Genomic DNA, 25842 nt, shown 5'->3' with positions numbered 1-25842 from the left:
GAAGAATACACTTATCTAGCTTGCATCACACATAGTGGGATCTTCGTCGTTTTCACTTATTGTTTAACTTTTTCACATGCACTGTCACCTAGTTGCCTTCACAATATAAATCGTTGCCTTATTTTCTCATTATGATTTGATTTACCTTATTTTCTCATTATGATTCAGTCTGACTCTTACTCGGCTACATTTTTAGTCCCTGCCATCTGGCAATGGCCAGGGACTATAGTAATCCATATGGGTTGATATAGCATTAATTTGAAGTGCTATTACGGTGATTACGGTGATTAGACCAAAGTTTTCAAATGCTTTCAAATGCGCCGTGCCAGGATAAGCAAAGTCTTCTGGTTTGCCATCTTATTTGGCCTCTTCCCGAGGCGGAAGAGGCCGGAGCATAGGCTATTTTGCTTAGCCGTGTTTATTATTGGTGACCGTCAGACGATTTCATATATTAATGTTAACATTACTTAACATTAGTTTGAATTATTTGCAGTTTTAGTTTGAGCATATTGGCAGGCAGGTGTTCTGCATGCAGGTGCTGCAGCTGTCCATGCATGGCGGAGGTCTCATGTTTCGCTGGCCTCGCTTGGTTGTTAATACCCTGGACCTGACCTGCTCAGGAGCCGAATTAACCTGAATCGCAAAGCGACCGGGTCAATGGCTGGAACTGAAACCGGATCTGGGACTGGAACTAGAAGAGATGCTGAGGGGACTGGATCTTTCGAACGAATGGTCGGTATGGCTCCTGCCTTTGCCTCTGCCGTTGATGCTTAAACCTTTGAGCTCTCGACCTGGAAAGGATGCCGGTGGATAAGCTAGAAGGTATGCTGGGCAAGACGTCTAATCTACTGGAAGGTACGCTAAGCAAGATGGTAGTGGGTAAACTTCATCAACGACAGAACCAACCGGATCAACTTATTCATCGCCGGGATCAATTGCTTAATCTGGACCAGGAACTGCTTCTGAGTATGGATTTGGATCTGCACCGGGATCGCTTATACTGGTGCTTCCTTAGCTACTGCTGCTACCCTTGCCTCTCTAGCCGCTTTTACCGCTGGATCCTCTACATATGAATTAGGAACTACAGGCTCTGGCTTTCTAACTGTCTCTGCCTTCAATCAACCTTCCTGCTGCCTGCTTCACTCAACCCGCCTATCTCACCTACCCATCCATCATCTATCCCAGCCAATCATACCTAACCTGCCGACCTAACCTACCTCACCATCAAGCATACCTCCCATATCTTCATTCCTACCCTCTCATCCTCACTACCTCAGCGTCAGACCTCACATGTAGTCATTTCCACCATCTATTCATCATTACTAGCCTACCTCACCTACCTTTATGCCTAACCTACCTGCATCACTCAAACTGACATTGGCGAAGGTGCAACAGTGATGACAGTGTTGTGGTGCAGCGTGATTAGCAGGTTCTGCAGCAGTCTCTTCCACAACAGTAATCGTAATCAGTTAACTCGCAGCAAATTCGCCAGATCCGGATCTAAGGGTTGAGAGTAGAGTGGAGGATTTGGAGGAACCTTGTTCTCAGAAGAACAAGCGGCTTCGCACAGACTTTGGGTGCTAAGATCCAGAGTCGAGAGGGAAACAACCCAGGTCATACGCTAAGGTCCCTGAGCAGCCGTAGCAAGCCAGCAGCTAGAGACAGATGCCCCAAACTTTGAGCGATAGGAATGGGGACGGGCTTCACATAGAGCTGTTGGACGGGACGGGCGTTCGAAACAACCACTTGCTGGAGTCATGCGGGCGGGTAGGCACTATTGAGATTGTTGGGGGGGACAGGCTTCACCGGATACAATTTCTTAATTAAGACAGTACCCTACAACCCCAGCTTATAACGACTCTAGGGGAAGCAAGGGTTCAAGGCCTAGGTCGCTCTTCCACTTAACGTCTCAAAGTTCACGATACCGCGGCAATAGGTTTTCAGAAGCTGGCCATAGAGGGTGGTTGCATTGATTGACAAGGTGCACATAAAAGAATAGGAAAGCCCTTCCCTGATTACAGGAAAGCGCCCTCCGGGTCCTTCTATCTAGCCCGAGGAGAAAACCAAATTTGATTGCCATGAAGGGAATAGCAAAAATAGCAATGGCGGTGACATCTGTTTGGGGAGCTATGACAACTGTTGGGCCATCACCTAGGGTAGCAATCTGTTTGGGGAGCTATGGCATCTGTTGGGCCATCACCTAGGGTAGCAATCTGTTTGGGGAGCTATGGCATCTGTTGGGCCATCACCTAGGGTAGCAATCTGTTTGGGGAGCTATGGCATCTGTTGGGCCATCTGTTATCAATTGTTTGAGACAGTTTTCTATATATATGAAAACTTTCTGAAAAGAGTATCAGCCTGCTTGATAGGTCTAATGTCTTAATTGTTAGCATTTATTTTGTATGGGGTCTATTTTATGTTTGTGTCTAACCTGAGAGGTTATATAACAATAAGATTCTTTGACTTATATGCTAGCAGAGTTGGAAAGTTTGAGATGAATATATATTTAGCGGATAGATTGTAGCTTCTAATATCATCAATATGAAAAAAATCCTTGTCAAGTTAGCCTTCTCAGTGTTGATATTTCAAAACGGATGGTCAAATATATTTATATGTATAAGCTATTGATCATTCATTCTCTGAATATGACCCTTTCAAAAGGAAGCATGGAGCCAGTCGCCCTATTTTCTCCGAATTTGACAAAAGTTGGTTATTCTTGAAGGTTCCTTTTTGCCTAACTCTATGATGCAACCGGACTCAGGCTTTATATCACTAACTCGAAGCTTTCCTCTCTGTCCTTCAACTGTTGTGTTCTTTGTATCTTCTTTAATGGATTTTGTATACAGTTCAACAATTACCAAGGATTCCTGTCATCTGCCATCTCTGTTAACTGGGCCTCTCGGAGATTGAGCCATCGGGGGAAACTTCTCTTCCTTTTGTTCCCAATCTGGTCTGGAGAACAGATTGTCAATTAACATAACTTCAACTAACACTATCGTTAACCTGGTCACTGGGAATACAATTGATTGGAACCACATAGAATTTTTCTAGAACTATGACAAACTTAGGAATACAGTGCCTCCCATCCCAAGCAGCTGGGGAAGACAGTTCGAGCCTACCTCCCAACATATTGATACAGCATAACTCATACACCAGCCCAAGAGCTAGAAGCTGCGCTGCCACCTGCTCTGTTTCTATTCATGCTGCTCTGTTTCTGTTCATATTTATGTTCTTCTGTTCTATCAACCCAGAAATGCCTTCTAATCTGTGGAGATCAATCCCTCATGATCTCTAGGAACACCAGCCAGTTTTTTTGTTTTTTACTTCAATGGGATGCCTGTAGAAGTTGATGCTTAGTATGGATGCTTCAAATTCTGTATACTGTTCTTCTTGTTTGGTGTTATCTTGATTATGAGAATTTTTTAATGGACATACACAAAGTGCTGGGGAGGGTAGCTCACAGCTGCGTTTACAGAAGCAGGCTGAGTTGATTGTGTTGCCACCCTAACCTGCCATGAACATGTTTCAAGTAAAGCAATGCATGAAGATGTTTTATTAAAAGCATTACTGTTGAAATGATCCACAGCTAGTTTTTCCCCAATTACAGCTCTGATTACAACTGGAATCAATGGCCATGTAAATTCTTCTTTTAGTTCACTAATGTGTTTCATTATTCTGAGCACTAGATTTTCAAGCTTGAAACTTGCATCTCAGTATATTTGTAGTTAGTGTATGGCCTACTTATATCCACTAACTTGCTGCTGTTTCAAATGAATTTCAAGGCAGTGGATTCTTTAAATGTTATGGTTGTCCCTTCAAGCTTGCTAGCCATGGCTGCTTGATAGGTCTAATGTCTTAATTGTTAGCATTTATTTTGTTCAGAGCCATAGGAATACAGTGCCTCCCATCCCAAGCAGCTGGGGAAGACAGTTCGAGCCTACCTCCCAACATATTGATAAAGCATAACTCATACACCAGCCCAAGAGCTAGAAGCTGCGCTGCCACCTGCTCTGTTTCTATTCATGCTGCTCTGTTTCTGTTCATATTTATGTTCTTCTGTTCTATCAACCCAGAAATGCCTTCTAATCTGTGGAGATCAATCCCTCATGATCTCTAGGAACACCAGCCAGTTTTTTTGTTTTTTACTTCAATGGGATGCCTGTAGGCGAGAATAGCTATTGGATGGTTCGATGACTGGAATCAATGGCCATGTAAATTCTTCTTTTAGTTCACTAATGTGTTTCATTATTCTGAGCACTAGATTTTCAAGCTTGAAACTTGCATCTCAGTATATTTGTAGTTAGTGTATGGCCTACTTATATCCACTAACTTGCTGCTGTTTCAAATGAATTTCAAGGCAGTGGATTCTTTAAATGTTATGGTTGTCCCTTCAAGCTTGCTAGCCATGGATTTCTTGGAATTTTGTTAGGGTATTCAAACATACAAGTGCTCGAATATTGATATTCATTTTATACGAAGACAAATATTGTCAATGATATTCTGCAGAGACCTTATGGATTGTATTGGTCTGTGAGTTGATTGTGTTGCCACCCTAACCTGCCATGAACATGTTTCAAGTAAAGCAATGCATGAAGATGTTTTATTAAAAGCATTACTGTTTTTTTACACGATCTCAGCCACCACAATGGTCCAACACCGAAGCAGGTAAGTCTATAGTCCCAAATTTAATTCCTTCGCCCACTCTGGGCAAATACAAACACCAACTCATATCTACGGATGTCAGTGATAGAAACACTCATATCAGCAACATGAAAATCACTTTAACAACTCAGATCTTTGTCTTTTGGCTCTGCAGAATGGATCAAATGCTTCGCAGCAGAAAATCACAGATCACTACTCCACATGCAGAACACACGATCTCAGCCACCACAGTGGTCCAACACCGAAGCAGGTAAGTCTATAGTCCCAAATTTAATTCCTTCACCCACTCTGGGCAAATACAAACACCAACTCATATCTACGGATGTCAGTGATAGAAACACTCATATCAGCAACATGAAAATCACTTTAACAGCTCAGATCTTTGTCTTTTGGCTCTGCAGAATGGATCAAATGCTTCGCAGCAGAAAATCACAGATCACTACTCCACATGCAGAACACTATTCTTGTAAAATCTTTTCTGATTCACTACTCCACATGCAGAACACTATTCTTGTAAAATCTTTTCTGATTCACTGCTCCCCAATTACAGCTCTGATTACAAGTAGCTAGTTTTTCCCCAATTCTCAGGCTGAACTTAATGCAGGGACTTGCTGCGTCGTAGCTTTCCTTGTTTAAATTATAACTCATTCCCAATATTAGCGGTTTAAACTTGATAGCGTGGTTGTATGTGCCAACCATATTCATAACATACACTTTGAAACAAATATTTGTTGGCTTCAGATTTTTCCACGTAGGACTAGCACGGACTTCTTATTTGATATGTGTTGAAGCCACTCAGAAAACTATAGTGGACACTATTATTGTATAATGCATTCCACCTTTGTCTCTCCACGTGCATGGAAAAGGAGGAAAAATAGCACTAGTCGTCGAAAAATTTTAAAATATTGTTGAAACTGTGATGCCCATTTCAATATTTTGGTGTGAGCCAGCCAGATAGCCATTGCTATTTACTTGCATAAACATAAGTGAACATCATGTCCTATTTAACATAGGAATGTGCATTTGATGGTTGATTTTTTATTAACACAGGTTTCTAATACATTGAAATGCTTTCCATTGAGTGATACATTTATGATTATACCCCGACGGGGTGTTTATTTGGTTGATATGACATCTTCAAGAAGAGTGTTAGAAACATAGATGGCTTCTCTTTAGATGGGCATCACAGAAGGTAGTTAATATCTCTGGGTTAACAACTGCGTCGTAGTGATGGATTTAATGACGAATTTGATGGCGATGAAAGGGTGGTGATACGAGGAGGCGAGGACAGTTACTTGGCCTTCTGTACTAGTTTCTCACTGTGGCAATTTTGTTATTGGTTTCTCACTTTGGGCATTTTTTTATTGGAAGTCTTGGTTCTTATTCCTTTTAGTTTATAGTGTGATTTTCTTGAGAAGTTTCAATTTTTATCTTCTCTGGCTATTATTGTTTCACTTAGGTTTCCCTACTTTGTATAGGCTGACTTGTAGACCTTGAGCATTGGACTTTTGCATCTATTGGGAATTGTGGTGTTTCATTTCTTTTCTGGTATGCATTAAGTGGAGATATTTGTTAGCAAGTTTCAATTTCTTTGTTTTGTTTTTATATTTTAATTTGCTTAATTTAGCACATAAATTGGGATGGTCAGTTTAGTTTTCTTTAGCGTTAGGACTTTTGGGTAAAAGTCAATTTCTTTCATTTACTAAGAAATTGGAGTTAATTTTTTTTTGTTGTTAGAGGTTATTAAAGGGACTTGGGTTAGGAGCAATTGGTTTCTGGATTTGGTAGTATTAGTGTTTGAGTCTTGTCATTTGACATATGTGCTTCAATTATGTTTGATTTGGCATGTCTAGATAGCTTTGTGTTTTATATTGAAGTTTCAGTTTTGTTTTAATTCCTTGTTGATTGTGCTCCTTCATAATTGGGTAATGAATTTGAGTTTTGCTGAGCATGATAATTTTTTGAGTTTTGGTGCATTGGAATGGTCATTTGGTGACGAATTTATCATTTTCTAGTCATATTTTCAATGCCTTTCATGTAGCTCTTCCTATTGCTTTGTTGGCTGAGGGCTTAATAATCATTGTACTCAATGTTTATATGAAGTAGATAAATGCCTCCGAGTCAAAGAATGATCATTCTAAGAGGTGATGGAAACAATATTGGGTTTAAATCAGCTTTCCCTTTTTCCTACGATATTTTAGCCATTGTGTTTAATGCAGTCATTGTGGAGGTACGTAAGGATATTCTGGTGCTAGAAAACACTGAGGCAGGTGATTCCCATATTATTATGATTCAAAATTGGTGAGGGATGATGTAAAGTCGCTTCCTACTCCTGGTAGATTTAGGAAGAGGAGACATCCTTTTATAAGTTTTTTTGGCCATGAGTAAACAACTATTGACCTTGTTGTACCTTATATTTAAGGATAAACAGGTGGAAAACTATAATGTTTTCTCCTCCTTAGGATACCTCAAATGTATGCTGCACAAACCGATATTCTGTTTGCACAATGTAGACTCTCGTTTGGCGAAGGTGGAGAGTTTCTTGGTGAGATTATGCTTTAGACGGCTTCTCTCATTCCTTAAGATGATGACTAGGTGGATACCTTTTGTTTTCTTTTTCCTTCTAGTTTTGCTCGTTTGGGTTGGTATTATGGGGATATATGGTTGCTCTCAACTTGTGCAGGCTCAGTGGGTTCGTTTTGGCATATGTGTTTGGTCTCTCCTTTGGTAGGCTTTGTGGGCTATGGTATTTTGTCGCACTGTTCCTTTCCATGCTTAATGTGTTCTTCTAGATTGTATAAACATGCACTCCTTTTTTAGGCTCTATGTTGTGAGGAGATAAGCTTTTTGGTTTCCATTTTTATGGCTCATGGGGATGCAGAGGTTATAGACACTATTATATTTTTATTCATTACTAACTGTAATATGTTTTTTATCTCTTTCCAATGCCAGCAATTGGCTTGGAAGAAATTTTTGGTGTATGGTTGCACGGTTATATCATGGAATTGTTGGCTATTCACATAATTATGGATAATAACTTCTTTCCTCTGTTGCTGGGAAAATTACTTGGAGCAAATCTTGTTTTCTTCATCCACTTTTCTATCGGAATCATGCATGACTTTTCTTATGTTGTGTGATTCATCGACATATGGTGAATATGGCCTAATGATAGATGTTTATGGTCTTAACTATGTTGGGTCGTTATTTTATCTTGAAGGTTGTGGATCCTTGTATAATTCTTGATATAGTCTAGTTATTCTCTTGTTAATGATATCTATGTGGTCATGGGAATTGTAAAAAGAAATATCTAAAATTTCTCCATTTTTACTAATAAGCAATATGAAATATTTTTATTCGCAAAAAGATACATTTATGATTATGACTTGATCACTATAATATATAAATATATGTGATACATGATGTACATCGTATTTGATTGCACTTTAATAATTAATTAAAAAATATGTTAGGTGAGTTATGGTAATAACTACATGCATATAGTGTCATTGTTAACCCAATTATTAAGATGATTGAAGTTATAACTCTCACCATTTATTTACGAGGGTTTTAATTTACTGGTTATTATTTGATCACATCTTATTCATAAAAGGGGTTTTAAATTTATGGAAAAAATGATTAATCTCTTCCACGTTTTGAGGATATATAGAGCTTTGGAGGTTTATAAATATTGGAGATGAAAAAAAGGATATCTTATAAATATACTTTTTTAAATTAGAAAGATATATTGGGATGAAATTTTGACAAAAATGTTTTGAAAGGTAGTTTTCAATACCTAGGTAAATTGGAGGTATTTGTTAATATCCCGAAATTCAATGCTTTATGTCATGAGTTCACTTAGTGGATAATTTGCACATTTATCATCTAAATTTGGAGTCAAAGAAGTGAGCTTAGTACAACTTATATCTTCAAACTAGAAACTATTAGTTGTTTTTGGTGTTTTATTGGTTGCTTGGGTGGAATGCCCTTCTTTTCCAGACTTACATTTTCTTTTCACCTTGATATGTCCCTCATTCTTGGCCCCTTATTCATACCTTTTGGATTTAGCTAAGGAATTGAAAGGACAATTCCTAAGTAGATGGCCTTTTTTGTGGTTATTTCTATAATGAAAAGATATTTATTCATAGTTTATTGTTTGTAAACAATACATATTAGCTAATGTAATTGGACTCTTGGAAGGCACACAAAACCCTCTACACAATTTTTTGCATGAGTTATATATATATATATATATATATATATATATTTTCTTTATTTCCAATATTTTAACAAACAATCCCAAATTCTTTCATATCTCGACAAAAATCTCTTCGACCAATATTTTTTAAGGGTGTTGAATACAACTAAATCCACACCATATATGGTGAAATAATCCTTTTAAGTCTGGAGATATTCATCTAAAATTTTAGATACACATTTTTCTAGTGGAAGAGGACTCGACCCTCCTCAAAGAACCTATCCTTGTTTTCAATGCTTATAGAAAGGGCAACAAGAAAATCCTACTACCATAGCTCCAAATCTACCTACCATTTTGATTTACATCTTGATTTTTATCCACCATATTTATTCCTTTCCTTAGAGTGCAATCCACGTAAACTTCTCGGTGAGTGCATCATATTGCACATATTGAATATAGTCCCTAACCCTAGCTAATGTAACTTCATAGAGGAAGTTAAAAATCACCTTTACTAGGCATCCTATACGTCAAATATTTGTTTAGATGATAAAATATATTTTTTTAAGTATTTTCCATGTTAATATGCACTTATAACATGAGGTTATGCACTCTCTTTTAATGCATCCTCCACTATCTTACGTTTCCTAACGTCAATTGACAAAAAAAATTGAATGAGGGATATTATACATGATTCACGGATAGTTTTTGGTTGTTATGATTATTATTACTTCCTTACCTTTCATTACGCCTACCATTCTCTTTGTCATTTCTTCCTTCCTTGATATTCTCATCACCATTAATTTCTTTAAACACCTACCCCATCAGAAGCTACTATCCTTTAAATTATTTGACAAAGTTTCTCTTAATATTATTGGAGATATTAAATCCTACTTGTATTCTACTTAAAACAAGATATTAATAATCATAGAATGCATTAGTTAGGGGGTTGTTAATATTTCTTAGTTTTAGTCATGTTTCATATATTCTCTCAACTAATTAGATTATCTATTTAAGATATTAAATTTATGTTAATTCATAACTTTTTTATATATGTAAGTGATATTGTGACTATAATAAAATGCATAGACTAGAGGTTATTATGTGAAATTGGTTTAATTATAATAAAATGGATAGAGTAGAGTTTATTATGTCATAAATATTATGAAAATAAATTGGTTTAATTTCATAATTTCCAAAATGTGTTTGAAGTGGATAATATTGAATCTAGACCATTTGTCTTGTTTACGTAAGGTTCTCACATTTTAAGTGACCTCTGTGTGAATTCCATCCTGGAATTCCATTTCCATTAATCATATTTGAATTTGGTCAAATATTATAATTTTTTTATAAATATTTTCAAATCCGTTAGAAATGAAGTCAAGACGCAATTTATCCCGGAATTCCATTATCATTAATCATATATGAATTGATGAGATTTTTCTGTTAATTAAATTAGAAAAAAATCTCATGAATGTGACAACAATAGGATTTGTTGTTAAGTTAGCTTCAGTTATTCCTGAGGAGGAGTTATTGCATCCTATATTTGTTGTGAGAGAATTTGTGATTTAGTTTTCTACTCCAGCTATAAAAATGTAAGCCCATAGAGGATATGGGAGTAGAGAGGGTGTGAGGAATTATGTTGTTGTAATCCCCTGTTGAATAATAAGATTGTCGATGCCTCTGTTTTGGTGGATGTAGCCCAGATTAGTTGAGTGAACCACGTTAAAATCTGTGTTTTTTTATAGTTGAATGATGTGTGTCTTATTTGTGTTTTAAATTCTGCTGTGTTAACTCTAACATGAATTTGGGCAAAGATTATATTTTTATAAAAGAGTTTCAAATCAGTTAGAAATTATGTCGAGGCTCAATCATGTTGTTCTCTCTAAACGGACAACCTACTTCGCTACCACTTGTTAAAATCATGTCTTCACTCGTTTAAAATGTTTTAATGTCTACCCGTATCCTCCTTATTAAAGTAAAGATTTGCGTCATTTCAAATGATTAATAATTAAAAAAAAATGTCACTTTAAATCGACTATCTTCTCAAGTTTCATGAAATCTTTTAACTCGTTAAACTTAAATGTCAATTTGTTAATCTAAAATTCATTGGGTAAAGTTAAATAAAGTAATTTCCATATTTATTTAAAAAATAAATATCAAGTTATCCATTCTAACAGTTTATAATTTTGTATATATCTAGATATCAATTTGTTAATTTAAAATTCATTGGGTAAAGTTACATCAAGTAATTTCTATATTTGTTTAAGAAATAAATCTCAGGTTATCCATTCTAATAGCTTATAATTTTGTATATATGTAATTCACGGGACTGCAATCATTTCCCTTTCCATTGTTGAAAAACTGACTTCGCAATGATTAAATTTTATCTTCGAAATGAGTAAGGTGTTATTATCAACAAGGAGCCACTGCCGCTGCCGGGGTGAGGGACAACTGCAAGTTAGCTAACAGCAAATGGATTGCATGAAGTAGGAGCTGGACTGAATTGCAGAATTTGTATTAGGAAAAGTATTATGTATAAATTAGGTGATAAGATGAAATAATAATGATTTTTTATTTTTAATATTTAATTTACATAATAATGGTTAATAAAGATTAAAGTTGTTTTATAAGATTAGGAAAAGTATTATGTATAAATTAGGTGATAAGATGAAATTCAAACACATTTAAAAAAGAGTTTAATATTTTCAAGTTTAATATTTTTTTGAAAAGTATCACCATAATAAGATGGAGAGCAATGAAGAAACTAATGGGATTGTCATGCTGTCATTCATTGCGCTTTCACACTGTCATCATAATGCATAATGTGAACTAGATGTTCTGTACATATCATACCCACCAAAAGCATTTAGCGGATAATAAATATGTTTTTCTGTATTTATTGCGCGTTGAGATAAGTCTAACAATCAATTTGTGAAAGCATAAAACACGAGAATTATTTTTATTTTTTAACCTGGATTAAGTGCAGTCCAGGCAACCAAACCACGAACGAAAACCCATCAATTAAGAACATGAATTTCCGAATACTATGAAAGAGCCGATGAATCTGTTCATAAGTTTTATAAAAATAAAGGGAAAGTAATCTGAGTGTAATTTTATTGTATATTCTAAAATATTTTATAAAATTGAAGAAAATGAATCAAATTCTATTAACCCAGATTTCCTAAATATTCCATAATCTGAAATCTAAAGATGACAGGGAATTTTGAGCTTCTCTCCACGAGAGTTTTAGTCATTTAGCCAAAAAATAATGTGATTTAATTAAAAATTTGGTCGGATGTAATAGTTTCTGGATTATATGACTATGTATATTCTATGGTTAATTGTTTTGAACATCTAACTCATGCATACAGATGTAATTACATACAACTAAATCACTGGATTAGAAAGGGAACAACTATTTTAGAAACTAGGGAAACAAACACAATAAACTCTGAAAGTTGAACTCTAGATCGCAAGGGTCTTATAACAACAATTTATTTAAAATTATTTTCGACAGAACAATGCGAAAAAACAGAAAGAAACAAACTTTTAATAGTATGAAACCCTAACAATTCGACAACCCATGAACTGGGTTTTGGTCATGGTTACAAAACGCTCAAAAAGAAAAAAAAACAGTCTCTTGAGAACCTGGCATTCGAGGAATAAAAGTCATGAGATAGAAAAGAAACCCTCAATGACAGATTTTTTAGAAGTTATTCCTTCCCAAAGAACACTAACCAATGCTGAACATCAGTGCATAGCTCAGAGTTAGTGGTCAATCGAAAACATAATAGTCATAAAGTGAATCACAGGTTATAAGAGACAACCGTAAGGTCAGATTATACCTTTAAAGGTTATTGAAATCAAGCGAAGTCAAATTATTGTCGTGGAATTCGCAGTAGAAAGATAGGAAAATTAGGAACAACATGAAATTGTAAAACAATAGGCAGCCCCAAAATCCTTAGCTTGCAAAATCGGATAGCCAGAGACCGCTTGGTACGTATCGAACCTTGGATAAACTTTACCTACATCAAGAGCCATTACAAAGAAAAAGTCATTAAATTATCACTCTGTGACCAAAAAGAGGGATTAATTCCCAAACAAACATACGCAATATTAACCCTTGTTACAGAAAACAGAATTACCTGACCTGAGCTATCCAATTTGGGCCTGTCGGCTGGTGTTCTCATTGTAAGCCTCAATATTAATAAATGGGCACGATGCGGTCATACTACATAAAAGAAACCCTTGTGATGCCGAAAGACTGGAAACATGAACTATAGAACCCTTTGGCAAACCTGAAATATTTGTGGTGGTCTATGGCACAAGTTGCAAATTTTTTCATATTTGTACTAGTTCTCGTGTTGCTTTACCTCGCTTGCCTTGTCTTTTGTGGTGCAGGTGCTTCGGTGTGGAGTTGTGCCTAGAAGGTACCGGGCGAACTCGGCAACGAGATAGGGTAGTTATTCTCTAAACAATTATTTTGGACTTCATTGGGTTAAAATGCCTCTATCGTATGTGATTTTTAGTTAGTTTCATACCTCATATTCATTGAAGGTAAGATAATCTTGAGTAGAGAGACATTACAATGCAATGTAACATAAATGTTTTTATTTACCTGGATAATATTAATTATTTTTAAAATAATAATAATTATAATAAAAATTAAATAATTTATATAAATTTATTTAAAATATTTTACAAACTAATTATTTAAATATATTATATTAATTAATTTTAAAGTAATAATAATTATAGTTAAAAATATATGTGATTTTTTGAAAAGTATATATTTATTTGGTTTATTTTTCGATTTAATTTGTTTATAATTTTATAAGGATTCAATAATAAGTTCCTCAAAAATCTTTAAAATGTTGAATCTATATATATATATATATATCAAAATTCTAAGCAAAAATTCTAAACAAAAATTTGTAAAAACTCAAAAAAAAATACAATAAAAATTTACTCTATAAAAAATAAATATTTATTTAAATCAATATAAATTATTAAAAAATTAATGTATTTTTATTTTTCATAAAACATATTATAGAGATAGCACGAAAAAATTCCTCAAAATTCTCTGAACTCTCTGTTGAATTTAACACAATCTTGAAACCATTATCGAATTATTAACCATATTATTTCTTAAACCAAGATATAAACTAACTCTAACCTAAATTCAACTTAATGTTTTAAACATAAACATCATAACTTTATGAAAGCCCTATACTTCAAAACACTTCACAAAAATAGAATCTATCTAACTTGGATTTATTTTCAGATCTTCCCCGCAGGAAAGTGAGGTCAGTGCTAGTGCCAAGAGTAATAAAGTGATACAGTCTTACTATTAGAAAAAGTAACTAAATGGATAGTAAATTTGGATCATTCTCAGACCTGTGTGCAAAGCAAACCATGGATTTTATTGCCCAGTCTACAACATGTAGCTCATTGCAGTCAACTCGCTGAAAGCACCAGGCCTGTGTTTATACTAACGGAAAAGTAAACATACATACTGAAAACCAAAACTTGAATTAATAAATCCTGGTAGCAATAAAAAAGAGCCACTGCTAAAGAGATTATTGAAAATAAAACTCTCAGAGATAATTCTGATACGATAGGACATAATAACTAACTTGTGACAACAGAAGTCACTGCTATTTTGGATTCTTTGGGGTTATCGTACAAGGAATCCCTGGGGAGCTGAGTATGATTATACCATTTTCATACTCAGTTGTTGAAGGCGGAGTTGCTTCCAGGCGAAAATAGTTTGGAATACACTCAAAATTAACAGGATACATCCTATGATCAAAGTCAAGACTAGCCATCTCCTGGGCAAATACTTTTCCTTGACAACACCATACATTATTCTGTAATCGTAACTGACGTAGAAGGTTGCAACCTCGTCAATAACGTTGTGGATTGCTTCATATTCACCTCTGTCCAGTCCTTCCCCAATTCCTTTCCAGACACTCGCCACTTCGTAGGGGCACGAGCCTTCGTCGATGATCACTATCTATGAGCACATCAACGTCCGCAGATGTGGTTATCAAGCATTCCATCAGGTCCATATAAGTCTTTAGCGGTTTTGTTTCCTCTTTCCGGGCCAGTGCCTCGAAAGCCACCAGATTCTCCATTAAAACCACTGTTCTCTTGTTTATTTCAGCTTTGGGCAAGTGAAACGTGCCAGTTCTGCTATCAAAACGAATTCTGTTGAGAAGCTTTACGTCTGCAACGAACGTCACTCCTTTCTTTTTGAGTTCTCCCGCCGATGGGAGAGTGATGCCGCAATTCATCTTCTTCTTCCTTCGATCGCATTTAGTACGATCTGTGGAATGAAAAGAGCAGATGATATTTTCATACAGAAATTCCAATAGATGTGAATTCTTTTTCAATGTTCCCCCGGCTGATACATGCGAATCAGGGCTGTCACGCATATTCGGAAAAGGGCAGAGATTGTGCCAAGCCAGTCTTAGAGTTGAGTTGAGGTCTTGACCTGCACCTAAAACCCATTGCAGGAGATAGCATCGATTGATCTTGATGACTAGATATCGACTATTAAAGGTCTGGCTTTCAAGATCTTTTATGATTTCTTAATATAAATCTGAAAGTATAGCTAGCTCCCATTGAAGGATCCTCCATAGCGCAAATACAGGTATTTGATTTTCTAGCTTAATAATATCTTCCCGAACTGCAAATGCAAATAACTCTTGCAATTGCACATATTTTGGATCTGTATACCTGATAGCCAAGAACGTCAAGCGAGAGCCATACGCCCTGGAGAATTCCCTTAAAATGAACCAAAAAAAAATAAAGTTCTGGTGTTAACAGAGTTATGCTTTAAAAAAACAATTACAAGTAGATCTTCATGGTTGAAAAAAATAGAAAAGTATACATTGAATATGTAGCTACAACAATTCTATCCTTGTAACACTAAATCAGAAATCAGAGATATAATGGATATATGTTACTTGTAATTTTTAAAAGGGGGCTTGTTTGGCCTAACTTTAAAATTCCAGTGAAATTTCTACTGAAAAGAAGAACATACCTCAAGAATTACGGAAGAAATAAGTACTTTCTACTGAAAAGGAAACCATACCTTAAGAATTGCAGAAGAAAGAAGCCATCTGCAGCCATCATTTCACATAATAATTTGACTCCGGGAGATAGTGTAAGGTTCCAGGTTCCTTCTGCGAGAGCGAATTATTATTGAACCATGCGTTTATCTCATTGTTTATCTCGCCATTTCTTTCTCTGGACAGGCAACGACTGGCTCAACTATTGCAGAGAACAATGGGCTAACATGAGCATGGAGGGGCAAGAGGAATGAGCATGTATTGTTTATTGCGTGGAACGAATACAGGACAGGAGATATAGGAGGTGACAAGTGGCCCGAAGAACATGCAGGTGGCCGGCATGCAGCTAGTGGAGACTTAAAAAATTTGCATAAAAGATTTCAAACGCTGCGATATAAATAAATTGCAAAAACTTTGATGTAAAGAAATTGGCAACAGTATATAAAATGATAGAACTTTGGATAAAATGGTATTGCTTCTTGCAAAATGAAGGCACGAAAAAATCACTGCTGCAGGGTGCCAGAAAACTTTGTATAAAACAAAGTTACCACAATATTTTTGTCTCGGGCCACGTGAAGGCCGCAATAAGAGGTACAATATTTTTCAAAGGAAAACTTTGGTTAAAATTTCAGTGAATCACATTGTCAGCATTAAACTTTGGTTAAAATATGTTTAGGCGGAAAAAAAATCGGTCAAAAGATGAATTAATGCAGAGTCAACGATCAATCGATCGCTATAGTCCAGGCAGGGACTAATAATGTTAATGGTTTTACATAAATTCAACTTTAATATGATGTATTTGTTTTATTTATCATTATTTTTCATTAACATTTAGATTATTAATTTTAAAAATTAATGAAAAATAGAGAGTAAATTATATTATAGATAAAGATAACTTTTAAAATAATATTATTTTAAAATTTAAAATGGAATTATAATATAAAAAAAAAGTTAAAATAATAGTATTTTTTTATTTTATTATTAATACAGTAAAGAATAAAATCAAAATGAATAAATAAAAATAAATTCTCAAAAACATTATAATTCAATTAAATATTGTAAAGTCCAAAAAAAAAAATTTTGAAATAATTTATTATCTTTATAACTTTAAGAGGATTAAAGATTAAAATTACACTCTTATTAAATATCCAATGTATACTTATATTATATATTGATTCCAAAATATTTATCACATTACAATTTTCCTAATGTTTTAACTTAGTAAAATTATATTGATTTTAGAATATTATTTTTATTATTTTTTTAATACAAAAACTCTAAAAACATACCAATACTTCTCTACTTTTAAAAAGTTTATACACCAAATTTAATTTTTCTAAAATTTAGTCACTATCATAAGCGTGGCACGAGGGGGAGGGATTCTCATTAATCCTGGAGGAACCATAGAAGATAGATTTACTCGGGGACTTGGAATGAAGAAGAATAATCAAGCTAAGGCTTATGGGTTGTTACTCAGACTCAAAGATAGGAGGGAGAGGGATTCTCATTAATCCTAGAGGAATCATAGAAGATAGATTTGCTTGGGGACTTTGAATGAAGACAATTAATCAAGCTGAGGCTAATGAGTTGTTCCTCGACTCGAAGATAGATTTGCTTGGGTACTGGAAAAGAAGACCACTAATCAAGATGAGGCTTATGGGTTGCTCCTCAGACTCTCTCTGAACAAAAAAAAGGGGAATAAACGATATACATATCCTAAGGGATTCCATGTTGATCATAAAGGATATGAACTACAACTCGACCGCTTAAAACATTAAATTGTACCATATCATCAAGAGAACTCAGGGAATGATACCTCTCCTTGAAGTTAAGTTCTTCCATATCCTAAGAGGTAACAATAAGGAAGCTGACAAGAAATCTAATTTGGCACGTAGGATGAAATAAGAAAGGAACGAGGTGAATGGCATTGTGGGATAAATTACCATCCCCTAATGGTTGATATGAATCTCAAAATTTTGATAGTTAATTGTGATTCTTGTAGGAAAACATGTTATAATAGGAGTGAAAGCATGAATTTTATTTTCCCTTTCTCCCCTAGCTTGTCTCCCTTCCTTGTTTCTTCCCCTTTCTTTGCCGCTTCCTCTACTCCCTCGTCCCCTCCCTCCGCCTCCCTCACTTCCCCGTTATCCTCCTCTTCTCCCTTTACCTTTTGCCTCGACCACCTTAGAAGCCATTCCAACTTCCCCCTCTTCCCTTCTCTCCTCACCCCTGTCCCATCGACATTTTTATCCCCTGGCCCCTATTCTTACCTCGTGGCACATCTCACATTTGGCTTACGATGCAACGTGATTATTGTCCTTGGGTCGGTACTCTACTTGAAATATGGCGAAGTTTAGGCATGGGAGCCCTGGTTATTGTTCCTCATATTAGTGGCGATAGTCAATGAAATTGAGTTGAAACCATGCCAAATTATGGTGAGTGCGAGGATTAATTAATCCATCTAGTATGGGGTCGTCAGTTCGTGCAATGGAAGATGGTGTTGGACAAGTTGGTGGTCGTTTACAAGACCAGAGGAATTATGGAAGAACATTGAGATCTAAGAATAATGAGTACTACTCATCTACTCTACATGAGGATCTGAACCATAATTCTCTATAGAAGAAGCAATAACGATAAGATCTTTTGACATAAGAATTTGTTTATTGCTGTCCTTGGAGTTTCCAACTTAAGGACCCAATGGCCAGGTAAGGGAAATATGGGTAGTTTGGGTAGTGGCAGAGTCTGTGTAATTTTCATTGTGGTGGTTTCAGAGGATAGTCGTGGGAATGATTTTGTTGTTGTTGAGGGTAACATAATTGGAGATTTATGCAAGGAGTATTATGAATTGGTCGTGATTGTTGGCGGTGTAACAGAGTTTGTGAGTGTGAATGGGGGTTTGTTGTTGGAAGTTAGTTACTTTCATCGGTTCAGTGCAATATTACAAAAGCAGAGTAATTCATATCTTGGTTATGGTGTCCTTTATCTCTCGGTGTGTTTTAGTTATGGTCGCCCCCCCACCTTCCTCCCCACCCCCATGGTCACTATGGAAGCTTTGAGTATAGAAGAGGAGGATAGCTCAGTGTCAAGTTCATGGGGTCGTTGTCCGCCTCGTTTGAGCATAATGTTTGAGCGTATTGTGAATGATCGAGGGAGGTTCCACCATGCTTGCAATCTCTATGATAAAGAGCATGTGAAAATAAAAGAAGGGTTGACAATAATTCAAAGGTGCATTCATTAACAACAGAAGGAGACTCTTGAAATGCAGGAGCAACAGTTGGAAAAAAATGAGAGAATTTGTCAACTGGAAGATGAAGTTGATGCTCTATGTCTGTAAATTGAGCACCTTTAGCTCAAGTTGGTAGAAAAATTCTCGAGGTCATATCAAGAAAATAATGGAATTGATCTTAACAACATGACGCCAATGAATGAGTAGATAATACCATGTGATTTTTTTCTTATTTACTAATGTCAAATTATAAATGTAAATATTTTGTTGAATCCGTTCTGTAAGATTTATACCAATAGTCAAATAGTTAGGGAGAATTTTGTAAATTTAGGAAAGAAAAATCTAGACTTGGTTGTTCAGAATACAAATTATGATGCCCACAAGTGGCTCTGAACTACTTTTTAAATCTCCCAACTTTTTACCATGTATAGACACTGATTAATACATATCTCCTGTTCTTTTTGTAAAAAAAATAAAAAATTAGTCACTAATCTTATATTAACTATTAACCTTTAATTATTTTAACATATTGTTAATCATTATGTATTAAATAATAATGTGAAGGTTTATTTTTATGTTACTTGCAACTATTTTTCCCTTATAATTTGGTGAAAGGCTTTTTTGAAAGTGGATATTGTTCCGTTATTGAATGAGAGGGAATTATATATGTTAGTGAAAATTAAAAACAGTGTTTGTAATGTACGTTGATGAGTTGAGTTATATATCTAATACTAAATAAATTATTTTATAAATAAATAAAAATTAAAATATTAAAGTCATTGTATATTTGAAATAATATAATATTATATATTATAAATATTACTTAACATAATTATAATTTTATATATGAATATGAATCATAACATTCATAATTATTATTATTTTTACATATTATCTACTATTTGTTATTATTATTCGTGATATTTATATCACATGCATTATGAGACTTCTTACTTAAGTACATTCAAGATGAGATGGAGTTTTTGGACATATCTTCTGTCATATCTCGAGACTATTGTAAATATTATATTTACCACAGTTAAAAAAAAAGAAACAAATTAAAGGATGATGACTATTACCTGTTGCATAAATTAATATTTATTTATTTATTTATTATTATTATTATTTTTTTCAGTAAATGGAAATGAGAAATGATTTCCTAGTAATAGGGATATCATGTAACTTTTGAGGAGAGAAGTTAATATATATTTAAAAAAAACAGTTGCAAAACCCTAACCACCCTTCCTCCTAACCGTGGAATGGTTTCCAGGAAAAAGACGGGGGGAGGGAAAAAATATTGTGCTGTAGAGGACAGACAGTAGGAAAAGGGAGAGGGATTACCACGTATGGTGATGATTAGATGGTAAGGATGTAGAGCGCGTGCAACTAGCAAAGACTGTTAGTCTTTAAGCAAGCTAAGGGGGAGATTCGTCTTGAAAGACAATCTCATGGTCAGGTGGTTAACTACCTGCAGAGAGTAGAGGTGACCTTATCTTGATAAAAAAGAACACTTACACAAAGTGACACAGGTAGGAGGCACTGACATGAACTAGAAAATGTTTAATTTTCATGGGTTGCAGTTCTTTTTAGAATTAGGAAAGAGTACTCAAAAAAAAAAATATGGTGAGGTCAGGTAGTTCTCTATATAAATCATTTTCCGGGTAGCAGTAGCAGTAAGCTATCAAGAAGAGGGTCAAACTCAGTTAGAGAACTTTACAGTTAGCCGTCTCTGTTTAGACAATTTTTCCTCAAGTTGGAAATGAAAACATGTACGGTAAATCGGGCGTTAACAATATTTGGTAAGGGTTGCCAGAGTGAATTTGTTGTGAGGTATCATACGAAATGTAATAACCAATTTCAAGCATCAGAGGATGAAAGAAAAGGAAACCCTTAGAAAGACATTGCAAATTAGGCTAACTGCTTTAAGGAATAATAATAAACAAATTGAGAAAATACTGTGTTATGCATAGACATGCCCGAATATATGAAAGTATACAGAACTGATTAAATTCCAGTATTATTCTTTAGTTGGCTTGCAACGTTTGGACTGAGTCTATTCTATTTTTAAAAATTATATATACAAGTAGAAAATGTGATCATTTTCCTTGCCGTGAGCTGTAACAACAATGAAATATCATCAATCGGGTGCAGAGACTATTGCAAGTTTCTTTAAGGTGCAGTAAGAATGGTTTCCCCTGTATTAAGGTAGGGCCAGGAATATTATGGGTGCGGCAGGAGGTCCGCTCCATGAGCATTATATAACGGTGAAAGAACCAAAAAAGAAAACAGGGTATTGAGCAGGGTGGAGTAAATAGGTTGTTCAGGGTTGATCCTTCAACGTTTAACTCTCCCACATTAAAACAAAGATAAGAACCTAATAGTAAACAAGAGATAATGAGAAAGAAACTAAAGACTGTGTTTGGGGTGCAGGGTTCAGACCATCTCAAACGGAAAGATGCACGCATATGGAAAAAGACCAACCCATAGTCAAGTACATAAAACACCATAAAACTATACATTTGTTTTCAAACTAAACAAAGTTCATGACATAATTAAACACTGGGCGAGACCATGAATTATAGAAAAAGAAGCTACATCTCCTGTACAGACAAGCCGCGGTGCGGTAATCCTTTTAACAAGTATAAACAAGGAGACCACTCTGTCTATAAAAACAATAGTTCTTCACAATAAATACAGTCCAACAGATAAGAGGATAAACATGCCGCAAGCAAAATGTGCACAGCTATGCATTAAAGTTTATACAATCACAATGTCCGAGCAGTGAAACTGTAGTCGGACACCCAACTCTAGTAATTAAATTACATATGTCATTTCAATGGGAACCTGGAGCCTTGAGGGGACGCAAACACTCTCCACTCCATTATTTATCAAAATATGAAAGAAACTGGAAGGGCCACCGTCCATTGGACACTAGAAAACCTCCGAGACAAACAGACAAGGCCACGATCGGAAGGCTTTTCCATACCTAGAACCCTAGACATGCTAAAGGAGGGTTTCACTTAGTCGAGTCTAGGCCACCGTATGAAGGACAGGCGCCCAACCTGCGTGAGAACAACCCACGCAAAACAAAGTTAGACAATTGTAGAAGGATGTGAGTTGCAATAGAAAATATAGAGGAAACCATCCTCGCTCTTGATAAAGAACTTACCCACTAAATGAAACTCCAAACAACATATGAACAACTCTTGTATCGATGCTGTAGAATACCCTCCAATATCAAACCAACCTGCAGTTTGCATGAGTCATGTGCGAAACACGAAATCCTCTAGTAAATCGAAGGAGCGCATAACCAAAAGAAAGCAGAACAGATGGGACTTTGAATCATTTGATTACCTAAAGTGTTTGGTGACAAATCCGCTGTCATTCGAGCAGGGTCTATAGGTTTGGCTCTCTAGAGCTGAATGCATGGGCTGAACCAAAGCAGGCCACGGTGAGCTGCCTAAACAAATGAGCCCCGTCACCCAAAGAAACCGATAGATTAGGTCGGAAGCCCACGAAAGGCTACCACCGTTGGATGACAGGGGGCGATCTCCACCGTAGATGAGGTGGGGAATACCACGCAAGTCGAGAGATTGGAAAGCCTCCCGACCTCGTACAGAACGGAGTAGGGCTGGTATAATGACAAACGGTAGCAGATAAGGAATGCCATGTGATGGCAAGAGGAAAAGGAAAGGTTACCTTCTGACTGGATCCCGCGTGGACAACATGCGTGATACCCAAAAAGTGATTTGAATATAATCTAAAACTAGTACATCAGCTCATAAATGAAGTCCAATGCCACATGTTAAGTGGTATCCATATGTTGTCTTTAGGTGAAAAATCATAGGTAATCGAGATTAAAATCCTAAAAGATAAGCACGGTTATGGGAAGACCTTAAAAAAAAAAAATAAAAAAAAAAAAAATCTTACTTAGCAATGGAGCCATGGCAAGTGGTATCAGAGCCAAGTTTCAAAAACTGTGGCCTCTGGGAATTGGAACTGATAGACAGATTGAATATAATTTATTTCCATCTCTAATGAGCAGTTAAAAAAATTTTGATGCGTGACTACTCATCTGTTATTTTTATGTTAAGTACAGGAGCAAGATTGACAATATGAGGAGAGCAGACAGTGCGTCACACAGATTTGTAGTGGGACAGGGACCTACAGAGAATAACCCTGAATTATGGGTACAACTTGGAGAGGAGGCTCGCAATACAAACCTTGCAATTTTGGAGACAGTGTAGGAATTGAAAAATGAAATGGCCCGATTGCGGGAGGATAACGCAAGGTTAACAATGGAACAGGAAAGAATTATAAAGAGCCTATCTGACAAGCAAAATCAACAACCACTGAATCTCAGTGCTGAGCAACAAAGGATGTCAGGGGAACAGAATCAACACATAGAACCCGAAGAGTCAGAAGGAAGGGAGGAGGAACGCTCTGATAATGCTTCCAAATAGCAGACATCCAAAAGGCAACGGATAGAGTTGCAAGGGGAGTTCCGTAAAATCAAACCACCACACTTTGATGGAGAACAGGAGGAAGCAGCTGAGGCCTAGTTGATTAATATGAACAAATACTTCCAGCTATATGAATATGATCACAACCTCAAGGCGCGGTTGGCCATTTTCCAATTACAGGGAAAAGCCACCCTGTGGTGGGAAGAGGTTAAGATGGTAAGAGGAGTGAGTGAATAGACTATCACTTGGGAAAATTTTCAAAAATACTTTAAAGAAAGATACCTGATAGAATGCTTCTATGACGAAAAGGCAAGAGAGTTCCATGACCTGCGATTGGGACAGCAGACTATGGATGAATTCATCACTCGTTTTACTTCATTACTCCATTATGTGCCTTATATTCGGGAAGAAAAGGCTAAAGTACAGAGGTTTGTCAGTAGTTTACCTGTGAGTATGAGGGAAAGAATCGAATTTGACAACCCAAAGATGATGGACGAGGCTATACGCAAAGCCCGAATTTGCTACCAGCAAAGCAAGTAGAAGGGAGAAATCCTGGGTAAGAGATGGGTCGATAAGAAAAGCAGCAAGCTGGCTGGAAGTACTAAAGGTAATCACGGTGGTGGTAACAAAGGATTCGCCAAGGGGAAAATCAACAGAAACTCACAGAAGAATTCGCTTCGATTAAAGCCCCCCATTGAGTCCAGAACCAATGATCAACCCAGAAAAATAGACAACGAAGGGACAACAAGGCCTCCAGTGCAATGTTGGGGTTGTGGTGGACCCCATTACATGAAAAACTGTCCCCAGCGAAAAGGAGCCGAATAGGTTTCCCAGGTCTATGAAGCCTCTACAGTTGGCGATGTAGGACAGAGTCTGCCAAAGATTAATGCCACTTTGGAAGATCGCCAGGCGGAGTACCAGCCGACCATGGTGGAATTTGAAGGTAAACTCTTAGACCTTGCTGTAACTGTTTTAATTGACCCTGGTGCAACATTAAGTTATATTAGTCCTAGAATTGTGGAGCATTGTAAGTTGCAACCTGTTAAGTTTAAGGACCCATGGCTAGTTCAGTTGGCAACAGGGGAAAAAAGATGGGTAATTGCTAAGGTCAAAAACTACCCTTTAGAAATAGTAGGACAGTCAGTTATAGCAGATTTAAATGTGCTTCCCCTTGGCTCGTACGATATATTGATTGGTATGGACTGGTTAGAAAAACACTGGTCCATAATTAATTGTAAAACCAAGACTATCAGTTATAAGGATGAGCTTGGAATAAAGCAAGAGATGCAGGGAATCAAGCGGCCAATGCAAATTCGGCCCATAACCGCCTCACAGTTAGCAAAATGCATTAGGAAAGGATGTCAGATTTATGTCGTCCAAGTGGGCTATGCCAATTTGAAAGATAAAACAACCACAATGGAGAATATTCTTGTGATACAGGAATTTGCTGATGTGTTTCCGGAGGAGATTCCCGGACTGCCACCTAAAAGAGATATAGATTTTACCATTGAATTAGTGCCAGGAGCAGCCCCAGTCTCCCGAGCACCCTACAGAATGAGTGTACCAGAATTGACGGAGCTGAAAATGTAATTACAGGAGCTGTTGGAAAATAAGTACATTTGCCCCAGTGTGTCCCCTTGGGGAGCCCCGGTATTGTTCGTTAAGAAAAAGGATGGGACCCTCCACATGTGTATGGACTACCATCAATTAAACAAATTGACAATAAAAAACAAGTACCCTCTACCCCGTATTGATGAACTATTCGACCAGGTGAAAGGAGCAACAATTTTCTCAAAGATTGATTTGCGATCAGGGTATCACCAAATCAGGATTAAAGAGGAAGACATAGCTAAAACAGCTTTTAGAACTCGGTATGGCCACTATGAGTTTGTGGTGTTACCCTTCGGGTTGACCAACGCCCCCGCCACTTTTATGTGTCTGATGAACAATGTATTTCATCGGTATTTGGATAAATTTGTGCTGATCTTTATTGACGATATATTGATTTACTCTCGGACTATGAAGGAGCATCACGAGCACCTTAGATTAGTATTGCAAATCCTCCGAGAACAACAATTATACACTAAGTTCAGTAAATGTGAGTTCTTTAAAGAACAGATACAATATTTAGGGCATATCATCACTAAACAGGGGATCGCAGTGGATCCTGAAAAGATGAGTACCATAATGAAATGGCCAATACCCAAATATGTGGCGGAC

Source organism: Pinus tabuliformis, chromosome 9 (genome assembly GCF_031772625.1).
Source record: "Pinus tabuliformis cultivar Carrire ecotype Pingquan chromosome 9, CPIR1, whole genome shotgun sequence".
NCBI lineage: Eukaryota > Viridiplantae > Streptophyta > Pinopsida > Pinales > Pinaceae > Pinus > Pinus tabuliformis.
Note: the sequence above shows the minus strand (reverse complement) of the source record.